Genomic DNA, 14,388 nt, shown 5'->3' with positions numbered 1-14,388 from the left:
GGGGAATGAACCAAGAAGCTTGGAGGTGACAGATGGATGAGAACTCTTTAATGTCCCCAATATATCTGCCTTTACCACTACTTCTGGCAGTGTGTTTCATGAACTCACTGTACTGTGTAGTAAAAAAACTTCCTCTGACATGCACTCTATACTTCCTCCAAGCACCTTAAAATTATGCCCCCTTGCATTAGCCATTTCTGCCCTGGGAAAAACTCTCTGGCTATCCACTCAATCTCAGTCTCTTATCATCTTGTACACTCTTATCAAGTCTCCTCTCATCGATAGGTTTCTCTTTGCACCAAAGTGAAAAACCCTAGCTTGTTCAACCTATCCTCATAAGATATGCTCACTAGTCCAGGCCGTGTCCTTTTGATTTCCTCTGCACATTCTCTATCATTTCCACTTCTTTCCTATAATGAGGCGATGGAGTGAGCACCTTCACCAGGAGGTGAGAGGGGAAAAGATGTGAAAATAGTTTTTGCATAGGAGGACTATTGTTGTGAGCTGGTGGTGCATCGAAATTGCAAGCCGATCCTTTATTATAACAAAAACAGCTTTGATAAACAAGGTATTGACAACTTGTCCTGAGTCTTTGATCTGCTTGTCCCAGGGCATCAGCATTCACCAGAATTGTCACATCCTTTGAGATGAGCGAGACATTTCCAAATGCCTCACTGTACACTAATCCTTCCTTTTGTTAATCTGTTGAGTACCCCATCTCTTGTTCTCAGACTACATTATGTATTGGTCTGACTACTCTTGGAGTATTGTGAGCAGTTTTGGGAACCTTATCTAATAAAGGCCTTGTTGACATTTAAAGGGTCTAGGGGAGCATACGTGATCCCAGAAATGAAAGGGTTAACATACGAAGAGCGGTTGATGGCTCTGGGCCTGTACTCACTGTAGTTCAGAAAAATGGGGGGGGGGTGGTGATCTCATTGAAACCTATTGAATATTGAAAGGATAAATAGATTGGTTGTGGACAGAATTGTTCTTACAGTTGGGGATTGTATGACCAGAGGATAAAGCCTCAGAACAGAGTTGAGGAAGAATTTCTTTAGCCAGAAGATGGTGAAACTGTGAAATTTATTGCCATAGACAGCTGTGGAGGTCAAGTCATTGGGTATCTTTAAAGTGGAGGTTGCTAGGTTCTTGATTAGTCAGGGCCTCGAAGTTATGGGGAGAATACAGGAGAACAGTGTTGAAAAATAAATCGACCATGGCCAAATGGTGGTGCAGACACAATGGGCAAAATGGCCTAATTCTGCTTCTCTATCTTATGGTCTTTCAGGAGAAAGTGAGAGCACTTTGAGTGTTGCATTGTGTCAAAGTCAAAGTCAATTCCACTGACAAGTCATGTGTGCACAGGCACAATGAAAACTTACTTGCAACAGAATCAGGGGCATATTGCATCAGATAAGTAATATTTCCAACAAAAACATACTTCTTACAATAAAGAAGAATTCGAACAAAATTATTGAAGTGGCCAGAGTTTTGTTATACTAAAGGGTTGTGCAGATTGGTTCAAGAACCAAATGGTTAAAGGGAAGTAGGTGTTTGTGAACTTGGTGTGGGACTTGAGACTTCTGTACCTCATGCCCAATGGTATCACTTAAAAGATGGCACGGCCACGATCTCCTGTAGATACTACCAGGGGAGGGAGGGACATGCTTATGGCATCTTGGGCAGAGCCCACTACTCTCTCTAGCTTCTTACATTCATGACATTCAAATTGCTGTACATGACCATGTACAAGACAATCAAAACCTCGATATCCCCACCATCTGCTGTGTTTTAAAAAAATGCCCCTCATGTCTCTTCTAATTCTTTCCATTCTTAAATTAAAGGAGATCCTTCAGCTGAGGAGTGAATAACTGTAAATGACTCACTTCTCTGCTTTTTGTTAGTTGATATCGACCACAGAGATGAACTAGGTAGGACAGTGACTATAGTGTATCAGTAAGCAGGATGTGGTAACTATGGTCAGCACAGTTGCTGCACTTCAGAGAGGGGAAATTGGGTATGGTGAAACAAACATCTGACCCCAAATCCTTCAACAGCTCATGTATTCTTCAGTCAGTAAGGGATGTTGACCAAGTTCTTGAAGTAGCACAGTTCTATTCCTCTTGGATTAAGTGTAACCCAATCCTGTTCATCATCATAAATCACTGTATTGTGTTTAATCAAATCAGAATATCCAATTGGTTTAAAATACATTTATAGTTGGGGGTACCACAGGGGTGTAGTGGTTAGTAAACATTATGTCATCTGGGAGAGTCGGATTTCGGATTTCATTTCCAAAGGCATCTGTAAGAGATTTGCATGTCCTTCCTGTGAATGCATGGGTTTCCTCCGGTTGCTCTGGTTTCCTCCCAGATTCTAAAGATGTTTCAGTTAGTATATTAATTGGTCATTGTAAATTGTCCTGTGATTGGGCTAGGATTAAATAGATGGGTCGCAGTACGCTGTGGCTCGTTGGGCTGCACTGTATCTCTAAATACAGTTCTGCACTGTATTTCTAAATGAATAAATAAACAAAGAAATAAACAAGATAAAAACTGGAGGAACTTAGCAGACCAGGCAGCATCTGTGGAGAGACATAAACAGTTGAGGTTTTGGGTCGAAACCTTCTGGACTGGAGTGGAAGGGGGCCGAACCAGAACCTGTATCTGCAGAATCTCCCGTGATAATTGGAGGCCAATAGCTATTACTTGAAATTTGTTTGAGATGTTTGGAAAAAAAGTGCTAGGTAAACAGAAGCACCCCAGATGCAACTAAAGTGCCACTGTTTTAAATGCTTATTAGTGGGAGCCAAGAGAAACCAAAAAGACTTGTTATTGTTTTAAAAATCGACATCGCTAAACAATTTAACTTTGTGGATCTTAAATCTAATTAATATCACATTGTTAGCTAACAAACATTGGGCTGGAGGTGGTCTAAAAATTACAACAGGAGATAGAAAATGCATGCCTAAAGGGCAATGTTACAATAGTCACGGGGGATTTCAATGTGCAGGTAGATTGGAAAAATCAGGTTGGTGCTGGATTCTAAGAGAGAGAATTTTTAGAGTGCCTACGAGGTGGCTTTTTAGAGCAGCTTGTGGTTGAGCCCACTAGGGGATCAACTATTCTGGATTGCGTGTTGTGCAATGAACCAGAATTGATTAGAGAGCTTAAGGTAAATGAATCCTTAGGTGTAATATGATCGAATTTACCCTGAAATTTGAGAAGGAAAGGCTTAAGTCAGATGTATCAATATTACAGTGGAGTAAGGGGAATTACAGAGACATGAGAGAGGAGTTGGCCAGAATTGATTGGAAAAGAACTCTGGCATGGATGACGGCAGAGCAGCAATAGCTGGAATTTCTGGAAGCAAATTGGAAGGGGCAGGATATATACATCCCAAAGAGGAAGAAGTATCCTAAAGGTAAGATGACACAACCATAGCTAACAAGAGAGGTCAAAGCCAGCATAAAAGCCAAAGAGAGGGCATATAATAGAGCAAAAACTAGTGGGAAGTTAGAGGATCGAAAAGCTTTTAAAAGCAATAGAAGTCAACTGAAAAGTCATTAAGAAGGTAAAGATGGAATACAAAAATAAGCTAGCCAATAATATTAAAGAGGGTACCAAAAGTTTCTTCAGATACATAAAGTGTAAAGGAGATATGAGAGTGGATATCCGACCACTGGAAAATGGTGCTGGAGAGGTAGTAAAAGGGAACAAGGTAATGGTGGATGAACTGAATTAAGAATCTTGCATCAGTCTTCACTGGAAGACACTAGCAACATGGTGGAAGTTCCAGGTGTCAGTGGTCATGAAGTGTGTGAAGTTACCATTACTAGGGAGAAGGTTCTTGGAAAACTGGAAAGTCTAAAGGTCAACTGGACCAGATGGTGTATACCCCAGGATTCTGAAAGAGGTGGCTGAAGAGATTGTGGAGGCATTAGTAATGATCTTTCAAAAATCACTAGATTATGATTATGGAATGGTTCCAGAAGACTGGAAAATTGAAAATGTCACTCCACTCTTCAGGAAGAGAGGGAGGCAGATGAAAGGAAACTACAGACCAGTTATTGGGAAGTTGTTGGAGATGATTGTTACGGATGTGGTTTTGATAAATTAGGCCCTAGTCATCATGGTTTCCTCCAGGGAAAGTCTTGCTTGACAAATCTGTTCAAATTCTTTGAAGAAATAGCAAGCAGGATAGACAAGGTAGAATCAGTTGATGTTGTGTACTTGGATTTGCAGAAGTGTTGGGAAGTGTATGGTCATGCACTTTGGAAGAAGAAATAAAAGGGTTGACTATTTTCTAAATGGAGAGAAAATACAAAAATCTGAGGCTCAAAGGTACTTGGATGTTCTTGTGTAGGATTCCCTAAAGGTTAATTTGCAAGTTGAGTCTGTGGTGAGGAACGCAAATGCGAAGTTAGCATTCATTTCAAGAGTATTAGATTATAAAGCACGGATGTAATGTTGAGGCTTTATAAAACACAGGTGAGGCCTCACTTGGAGTATTGTGAGCAGATTTGGGGTCCGTATCCTAGAAAGAATGTGCTGAAACTGGAGAGGGCTCAAAGGAGTTACACAAAAATTATTCCAGGATTGAATGACTTGTTATATAAAGAACATTTGATGGCTCTAGGCCTGTATTCATTGGAATTCAGAGGAATGAGGGGTGACCTAATTGAAACCTATTGAATGGTGAAAGGACTCGATAGAGTGGATGTGGAGAGGATGTTTGCTATGGTGGGAGAGTCTAAGACTAGAGGACACAGCCACAGAATAGAGGTGTGTCCTTTTAGAACAGAGATGGGGAGGAATTTCTTTAGCCAGAGAGTGGTGAATCTGTGGAATTCTTTACTATGGGTAGCTGAGGAAGCCAAGTATTTATGTATATTTAAGGCAGAGATTGATAATTTCTTGATTGGTCAGGGTATGAAGGAATATGGGGGGGAAGGCAGGAGATTGGGTCTGAGAGGGAAAATAGATCAGCCATGATGAAACGGCAGAGCAGATTTGATGGGCTAAATGACCTAATTCTGCTCCTGATGATCTTATGGCACGGTAGTATAGTAGTTAACACGACGCTTTACAATACCAGTGGCCCGGGTTTAATTCTCGCCGCTGCCTATAAGGAGTTTCTACATTCTCCCCCTGACTGGGTTTCTTCCAGGTACTTCAGTTTCCTCCCACAATCCAAAGATGTACCAGTTAGTAGGTTAATTGGTCAGTGCAAATTGCCCCACGATTAGGCTGGGATTAAATCGAGGTTGCTGGGCAGTGTGGCTCAAAGTGCCAGAAGGGCCTATTCTACACTGTATCTAAGAACAAATACCTACGTTTTAATGACCGGACCTCCAATGTGTATTTTAACCTGAGTGTTAGGATTGGATGTGACAGTAAGATTGGACATCACCCTAAAATGAGAATTATCAGTATACTTACTTTGATTCAATAGAGTAATGGAAATTTTAAAATGTTCCTTGCACAGTGCATGTCCAAAGCTCTTCATATAATTAAGAATTTTATTTTATAACAAGTGTGCTGATCCATGTCAGAAAAGTACAGGATGATTACTTGACTTTATGTTTAACACCACAGAGTAGAATCTGAAATTCCTTTAGCTAAACTTGATATTATTAGGAATTTTGTGAATACAACTTGGAACATGTAAAACTTCTATGCATGAGGGCACGAGTTGGGGATTCTGAAGCAATGAGGAAGTTACTTAAGAGTTAAATCCCCAATGCTTTGTTTTTGTTAGCAAAAGTTTACTTCCCTGCACTGCAGGGTGCAACAGCTGGTTTTGAAGACAATGTCAGCTCCGCGGGCAAAGCCTTTATGGAGAAATCATTAAATATTTACATCTCAAGATGGCCATTATGGAGTACTGCTGTGCGGAATTGGTAAACTTCATTGTCATGGTGATCTCTAGTGGGAGAAATAACATTTTACAGCTTTTTCTGGAGTCTCCATTGGTGATTGATTGTATCTTTTTTCTCTTCAGCTATTTTAGCTTTATTGCATTTTTTCAGTTTAAATTTGTGATACTTTAAGCAATAAATACCAGATTTTACAATTTCCTTTGGAACATTAAACAATGCAATTCCTATTGCTGCTGACCCAGGCTTTATGCATTAGTGTTTTTTATATAAGCAAACAACAGTCTTACCACATGCATGTACTGTATCAGACATACGTAGATGAGCTTCGTAAAGACTTGAAGTAGATAGCCATGTGTTTACTTATCATAAGTATCACAACATCTGTATTCGTCTCAGTGAGCAGCAGCAGTACAGAGCCTTTTCTCCAGACTGAGTAACTGATTATCTGGTCATTAAATAATGCCGACACTCCAGTACTGTCAGCCCCAATGCCTGGTTCAGCAAAGGTTCAAAGAATGGAGAATGGTCTACAATTTAAAGGGAATCTGTGGTATAACCCGTAAGAAAAAAGGATCTGGGGTAGAGGGGTGGGAGAATGGTTATTTTGTGAATGATGAGGGGGTGATCGTTACTGGGAGTATGCTGAAGAACTTGAGGAGTTGACATAAAATGAGTTAAGAGGGGTGTGAATACAGAATATTGAACAGGTCTGTAAGACCGGACTTCCGGCTAAGCATTGCATCTTGAATACAGGGCTTTCATCCATAGAACAGAGGGTGCCTGTGCACTCGATCTGGGGTCTGTGAAATAGGGTCAGTCTTTGTGAAATGGGACAACCTAGGAAGAGAAGTTCGGAGGTTAGTTCCTAACCCTAACTCTAATTAATCACAATTTTGGAATTGGATTGCCTAGCAAATTAAAAATAATTTTCTAAAATTTTAAATATTCAATTAATGATAATATGATTTAAGGATAGTCTGTTACAGAGGCTCTATTTGGCATACCTTTTCTCACACAGTACCTGTCCAGTAGCTACAACCTTGACCTCAAAATAACCCCATCAGAAATATTCCCAATGTTCTATCCACTGCTTTCTGCATTCTCTGTAACGTAAACGTAGAACATAGGACATAGAACATTATATTTGTTGATGAACCGGACGAACCGGACCTGGTGGCATTGAGATTCATCGTCACCGAGGAGGACGTTAGAAGGGCCTTCCTGAAGATAAATCCAAGGAAGGCGACAGGCCCAGATGGCGTCCTAGGACAGGTTCTCCGGGCCTGTGCAAGCGAGCTAGCTGGAGTGTTTGCTGACATCTTCAATTGCTCCTTGCTTCAGTCTAAGATCCCCTTGTGTTTTAAGAAGGCAACGATAATCCCAGTGCCGAAGAAGAGCAAGGTGGCATGCCTGAATGACTATCGACCTGTGGCTCTGACATCAATTGCTATGAAGTGCTTTGAGCGATTGGTTATGGCACACATCAGCCATAGCCTACCAGTCAACCTCGACGCTTTTTCTATTCGCCTACCGGAACAACAGGTCAACGGCAGATGCCATCTCTCTGGCCCTACATTCCTCCTTAGAACACCTGGAGAATAAAGACGCATATGTAAGGCTCCTTTTCATTGACTACAGCTCTGCCTTTAATGCCATCATTCCAAATAAACTGATTCCTAAGCTCCGGAACCTGGGCCTTAGCACTCAGATCTGCAGCTGGACTTTCAACTTCCTCACAGACAGGACCCAGGCTGTAAAAATAGGGGACAAGCTCTCCTCTACAATCACTCTGAGCACCAGTGCCCCACAAGACTGTGTACTCAGCCCCCTGCTGTACTCACTGTACACCCATGATTGTGTAGCCAAGTTTCCATCAAACTCAATATATAAGTTTGCTGATGACACAACAATTGTAGGCCGTATCTCGGGTAATGATGAGTTTGAGTACAGAGAGGAAATTAAGAACCTGATGGCATGGTGCGAAGACAATAACCTATACCTCAACGTCAGCGAGACGAAGGAATTGGTTGTTGACTTCAGAAGGAGTAGCGGTCCGCACGACCCAATTTACATCGGTGGTGCGCAAGTGGAACAGGTCAAAAGCTTTAAGTTCCTCAGGGTCAATATCACAAATGACCTGACTTGGTCCAACCAAGCAGAGTTCACTGCCAAAAAGGCCCACCAGCACCTTTACTTCCTGAGAAAACTAAATAAATTTGGCCTGACCCCTAAAACCCTCACTAATTTTTATAGATGCACCTTAGAAAGCATTCTTCTAGGGTGCATCACAACCTGGTATGGAAGTTGTCCCATCCAAGACCGAAAGAAGCTGCAGAAGATCGTGAACACGGCGCAGCACATCACACAAACCAATCTTCTGTCCGTGGACTCTCTTTACACTGCATGCTGTCAGAGCAGTGCTGCCAGGATAATCAGGGACATGACCCACCCAGCCAACAGACTTTTCGAACCTCTTCCCTCCCGGAGAAGGTTCAGGAGCTTGAAGACTTGTACGGCCAGATTTGGGAACAGCTTCTTTCCAACTGTGATAAGACTGCTGAATGGATCCTGACCCGGATCTGGGCCGTACCCTACAAATATCCGGACCTGCCTCTTGGTTTTTTTGCACTACCTTACTTCCCATTTTTCTATTTTCTATTTCTGATTTATAATTTAAATTTTTAATATTTACTAATTTTAACTATTTTTAATATTTTAATATTTGTAATCCAGGGAGTGTGAAGTGCAGAATCAAATATCGCTGTGATGATTGTACATTCTAGTATCAATTGTTTGGCGACAATAAAATATAAAGTGTGACGAGAATACACATAAAATTAAGATGTTTGCTGGCCTGGGTTAGCATCAGTGGCATCAGCAAGTGGTCTGCCACCTGTCCTCAGGGGAAGGAGAGATGAGGAACAATGGAGTAGTGTCTGGAGATGTCTAATGAAGGGACGGGAGAGAGAGCTGTCTGGAGCGGCTCCCCCTTTGAACCCTGAACTGTTTGAAGTGATGGACAGGTGATACCCCAGCAGGGGGATAAAAAGGGACAGGTTCGCTAAGGCAACACACACGACACCCGAGGTAACGAGACCCTGGAAGCGGTGCGCCTCCCACGAGTCGGTGGGAAGTACCGGACCTTAAACGCACAGGGTGGAAAGGTACGCTCAGCGGGAACCCGGTGTGTGTCCGCCCTTGCTTGGGTGCCGGGTTCACTGCAGAGGATCGACCGCATCTGGAGGAGGGGTCACAGTCGGTGACCTCAGGTGACATCATAAAGGACCCGCCCAGAAAGCTGCTTGTGAGCAATATCGCCGGTCTGTGAGTGGAAGCCGTGTCTGAATGATCAGTCGTTCCCGTTCTCTCTCTCCCTCCCCCCACGTTGTCCATCGCCATGGCAACGATTACTGCGAACTGAACTAAATTGGACTGAACTTTTGTGTCACTTTGAAATTTGGTCATTTACCCCTAGACAACGATAGAGCTTGATTGATGCTGTTATCTTAATTCTGTGCACATGTATGTTTATCATTGCTGAACTGTTGCATTTATTATCCTTTCGATTACTGTGTTGCTTGTTTCTTTAATAAAACTTTCTTAGTTCCAGTAATCCAGACTCCAACTGAGTGATCCATTTCTGCTGGTTTGGCAACCCAGTTACGGGGTACGTAACAAAAGTATAAAGTATATAACACAGTTCAGGCCCTTCAACTCACAAAGTTGTGCCAACGTTTTAACCTATTCTAAATTAATCTGACCCTTCCTTCTCATATAGCCCTCCATGTTTCTATCATCCATGTGCCCATCTAAGAGTCTCTATATCTGCATCTACCACCACTCCTATGCCTTCTTAAGAACCTTATCATCTTACACGGCAAGTTTGAGGGATCTATAGGTAAGATTCCTCCGTTCCTCCACACTGGTAAGAATCATGCCATAGACCTGTATTCTGCCTTCAAATTCAACTTTCTAAAATGAATCACTTCACACATTTCCAGGTTGAACTCTATTTACCACTTCTCAAACCAGCTCTGCACATTGTAACCATTCACAACCTTCTACACTATCCACAACACCACCAACCTTGGTGTTGTCTGCAAACTTACTAAACCGCCCTTTCACTTTCACATCCAAGACCATTATAAAAATCACAAAAGAGTAGGAGTCCCAGTACAGATCGCAATGGAACACTACTGATCACTGACCTCTCGGCAGAAAACAGGATGGCATAGTGGCATAGCGGTTAGCACAGCACTTTACAGTACCAGTGACCCGGGTTCAATTCCCGCCACTGTCTGTAAGAAATTTGTACTTTCTCTCCACGACAGTCATCTTCCTGTTCTTCAAGTACATGTAGGATACTTTGGGGTCTTAATGCTACCTACAATCCCTCTGATGCACCCTTCTACCTCTCCTAAGTCCATTCTTAGTTCTTCCTGGTTACCTTGTCACTCCTTCAGTAAGCAAAGATCAGACTGGACTCTGATCCTTGCTTACTGAACCTGAAGTAAGCTTTTTTTGTTAGTTCTTGACTAAATGTTCCATCTCCAGTCAATCATGGCTCCATCACCCTACCTTCCTTTCCCTGCCTCAACAGGACAGGATAATGTGGTTAACTGGATCAGCAAATATGTGGATGACACCAGTATTGGGGGTGTAGTGGACTATCAGAGCTTGCAGTTAGAGCTAGACCAGCTGGAAAAATGGGCTGAAAAACTGCAGATGGAATTTAATGCATACAACTGCAAGGTATTGCACTTTGGTAGGACCAACCAGAATAGGTCTTACACAGTGAATGGTAGAGCACCAAGGAGTGTGGTAGAACAAAGGGATCTGGGAGTGCAGGTCCATACTTCATTAACAGTGCCTGCACAGGTAGATAGAATCGTAAAGAAAGCCTTTGGCACACTAACTTTCATAAATCAAAGTATTGAGTACAGAAAATGAGATGTTATGTTGAAGTTGTATAAGACGTTGGTGAGGCCTAATTTGGGCTATTGTGTGCAATTTTAGTCGCTAACATACAGGAAAAATGTAGATAAGTTTGAAAGAGTACAGAGAAAATTTACAAGGATGTTGCCCTGACTGGAGGACTTGAGTTATAAGGAAAGATTGAATAGGTTAGGACTTTATTGCTTGGAACGTAGAAGATTCAGGGAAGATTTGATAGAGGTATACAAAATTGAGGGGTATAGCTAGGGGAAATGCAAGCAGGCTTTTTCCACTTTGGTTGGGTGGGACTAAAACTGGAGGTCATGGGTTAAAGGTGAAGTGTGTAATGTTTAAGGGGAACATGAGGGGAAACACAGTCACTCAGGGTTGTGAGAGTGTGGAACAAGCTACCAGTGCAAGTGGTGTATGTGAGCTCGATTTTAATGTCTAAGGGAAGTTTGGATAAATACATGGGTGGGAGGGCGCAGGTCAATGAGACTAGGCAGCTTAAATGGTTCAGCAAAGACTAGTTGAGCCGAAGAGACTAGTTGTGCTGTACTTTCCTATGACTGTGACTCTAAAACCTGTTGCCTATTTCAAATGCTATATTTTATTTCAAATTCTCTGCATATGCATGCTTTTGTAGTGTTTGAAATACTTTGGATGATCCACATAACTTCGAAATATTGTTCTTTTTTTTTACACAGTTCAGCAAGTGCTGCTTTGCATCAACTGCACGTAACCAAAATTACCATAGTGAAACACTGTGTTGAAATATAGTCACGGTAACGATGGCAGGACAAATTTGGACATGAACACTATGTCTGCCTTTTTGTAGTCCATTTGTGCAATGTTCGTCTGGTTGTCGTGCTGCTTTTGTTTTGCAGGTTTTACTATGGTAACCATATTGATGATGAATTTGATGCCCATCCAGCAAACAGTGGAAACAGCTGTGCTTTCTGCACTCTGATACAGGTACAATGATATCATTTCTGAGTATTATAAAGAAAATATTAATGATATTCATCAAACATAAAAAATGCTGGTGAACACAGCCGGCCAGGCAGCATCTATAGGAAGAGGTACAGTCGACGTTTTGGGCCGAGAACTATTCATCATCTGATTTTTCAGGCATGATGATTTTTGGGGGAACATGGTACAGTATCCTGTAAATCTTCCTCGAACTGCTGAAGAGGCTAATGCAGCTGGTGGCCAAGGTGAGGCAGAGTCAATCTCTCTCAATGAAGATAGGACAGGACAACTTGGTCCACGTTTTGCACCACACACGGCAATTAATCCGTTATTAAGCGATGTAAATGAACATGGATATGAGGCAAAAATACCTTGGGAGGTGGCAGCACCATCAAAGGAAGTGGCAGCGGGTTAGCCTGAGAAAGGCTCAGTGGTATTTAGCACACTTTACTCCAAAGCAAAAAGAAGGAAATAGGAGAAACACAGGGAATGCTGTGTGACTGGGAGCAAAGTGACAGCTGAGAGGAACTGGAAGAGGCATATTCCAGTACAGATGCACGAACAGTTAGTGAGAATAGTACCACTGCGGAGGACAGTTCTTCACTTTCCTTATCTTCAGTCACTGAAAGTAACAGCTTGTTACAATTTCCAAAGTTTCCCACCATCCCATGCTGAATCACTGATCAACATTGAAGGGTGACAAGAACTCTCTGGTTGGAATGTGCTCCAACTGGTTTTTATCTAATTGTGCTTCCTGTGTGTTGTGTTGCATCTGGAGTAACAAATATTTCATTGGAAATAGAGTTAATGCTTTAAGTTGATCTCCAAGCTTGAGAAACCTGGCTTTGTATTTCTCCTAATGCTACATAACACAAACTATTTTGTGAAGAGGGTTACTCCTTTGGAGGAAACTTGATAAAAAATTTAAGACTCTATATATTCAAATATTAAGGGTAGAATAGCAAATTAGTTTTGATACTGGATTAGTAATCTGGGGATCAGTATCTGGAAATACAAATTCCAATATCTGATTTTCAATTCAGTTAATTAAATGAATCTGATAGAGAAATACGGTAAATGTTTTAGTGAGCATGAACTTGTGGTACTGGTGTAAACACTAAGATGGAACTGAGCCATTGAGTAGCAGCTCAGATTTTGTTTTAGTTGCTTTTATTTTTTTTTCAGGTTCCATAAGATATTTTGGGGACAGAAAAGGGAATTAAGGTTTGCATTTAGGGACAGAGATGGGGGGGCGGGTGGTGGGATTAGAGAACAGGCCTGGGTCTAAATTCCTGTTCTGTGTTGGAAGGTCAATGACATAGATGTGGGACATGTGTAGTCAGATGTTGGGAAGAAAGTGATGAAGTCCCCTAGGTCAGCCAGGTGTCAACAGGTACTGAACTCAGAGTATCGTGCAGGCAGGAGGAACGAGTTCTGCAAATCCCCCAGGTTCGTAAATCATTGAGACCAGAGTCCGGGGCCCAGAGTTCAGGGTCCTGTCATTAGTGAATGCCGAGTTCAAGGCCTAGTGTTTGGTAGTCGGCGTATTGTGGGAACTTTGCCAAGGATTGAAGCCAGAGGGTTGAATCAGAAGTCTGAAAATTGAAAACCATTGGCCTAGTGTTTGGTAATCAGTGCGTTGTGGGAACTTTGCCAAGGATTGAAGCCAGAGGGTTGAATCAGAAGTCTGAAAATTGAAAACCGTTGGTTGGAAGTGACTCTGCAAATCTGCTGGGGAGTGAAGCTGAATAGCTGCAGGCCTTAATCTGAGTTCGCTGGAGGCTGGAGACCGAAGAAGATGATGTCCTGGGATTAAGGGGCTGTGTATAGTAACCATTTAACAATTACAGCACGGAAACAGGACATCTCGGCCCTTCTAGTCCGTGCCGAACTCCTAATCTCACCTAGTCCCACCGACCTGCACTCAGCCCATAACCCTTCATTCCCTTCCTGTCCATATAGCTATCCAATTTAACTTTAAACGACAACATCGAACCTGCCTCAACCACTTCTGCTGGAAGCTCGTTCCACACAGCTACCACTCTCTGAGTAAAGAAGTTCCCCCTCATGTTACCCCTAAACTTTTGCCCTTTAACTCTCAACTCATGTCCTCTTGTTTGAATCTCCCCCACTCTCAATGGAAAAAGCCTATCCACGTCAACTCTATCTATCTTCCTCATAATTTTAAACACCTCTATCAAGTCCCCCCTCAACCTTCTACACTCCAAAGAGTAAAGACCTAACTTGTTCAACCTTTCTCTGTAACTTAGGAGATGAAACCCAGACAACATTTTAGTAAACCTCCTCTGTACTCTCTCAATTTTATTAACATCTTTCCTATAATTCGGTGACCAGAAATGTACACAATACTCCAAATTTGGCCTTACCAATGCCCTGTACTATTTTAACATTACATCCCAACTCCTATACTCAATGCTCTGATTTATAAAGGCCAGCATACCAAAAGCTTTCTTTACCACCCTATCCACATGAGATTCCACCTTCAGGGAACTATGCACCATTATTCCGAGATCCCTCTGTTCTACTGCATTCTTCAATGCCCTACCATTTACCATGTATGTCCTATTTTGATTAGT

Source organism: Mobula hypostoma, assembly GCF_963921235.1.
Source record: "Mobula hypostoma chromosome 13 unlocalized genomic scaffold, sMobHyp1.1 SUPER_13_unloc_2, whole genome shotgun sequence".
NCBI lineage: Eukaryota > Metazoa > Chordata > Chondrichthyes > Myliobatiformes > Myliobatidae > Mobula > Mobula hypostoma.
This window is presented reverse-complemented; position numbering follows the sequence as displayed.